Source organism: Austrofundulus limnaeus, unplaced genomic scaffold, assembly GCF_001266775.1.
Source record: "Austrofundulus limnaeus strain Quisiro unplaced genomic scaffold, Austrofundulus_limnaeus-1.0 Scaffold123, whole genome shotgun sequence".
Taxonomy (NCBI): Eukaryota; Metazoa; Chordata; class Actinopteri; order Cyprinodontiformes; family Rivulidae; genus Austrofundulus; species Austrofundulus limnaeus.
In genome coordinates, this window is record NW_013952525.1 from 1,008,872 (window position 1) to 1,009,470 (window position 599).

Below are 599 nucleotides of genomic sequence, written 5' to 3' on the forward strand. Positions count from 1 at the left end.
TACACGCCTCCTGGTTCAGTGTAAGATGAATACCTGTGCAAAAAGTTTTCATAATCCTGTTTTTTTATTAAAGAAATAGAATTAATTGCACTTTTACGCATAGCAAAAATGTAGGAACACCACTTGTAGAGGCCATTCATGCTTCTGTTTAATTTAGTTGGAAATAATGTGAAACTTTCATTTAACAGAGTTAACTTCAGAGACAGGCTGAGGAGCTCCATCATCCACAGCGAGCTCAAAGTAGAGATTGAAAAAGCACCCTCTGGTGCATTTTACTAAATCTTACTGACAATTTACACACGTTCACATACAAAATTAGTTTTGTCTTTGATGTTATTTCTTTTTAACTTGAGAAACCAGGTTGTCCAATAAAATGTTAACAATATAACATCTCATGAAAACTCACCTGAGAAACCCACAGAACAAGTTACCTTCACAAACCTGAGTAACCAGTGATTATTCTACAGACTAAATCAACTTAGCCTGGTAAAAACCAGGGGTCAGATTTATAAAACTGGCGTACCCACAATTTGAGCCCAGAAACTTGCGTACGCCACTTTTTACACCAAGGTTGTGATTTATAAAATCCAAACTTGACG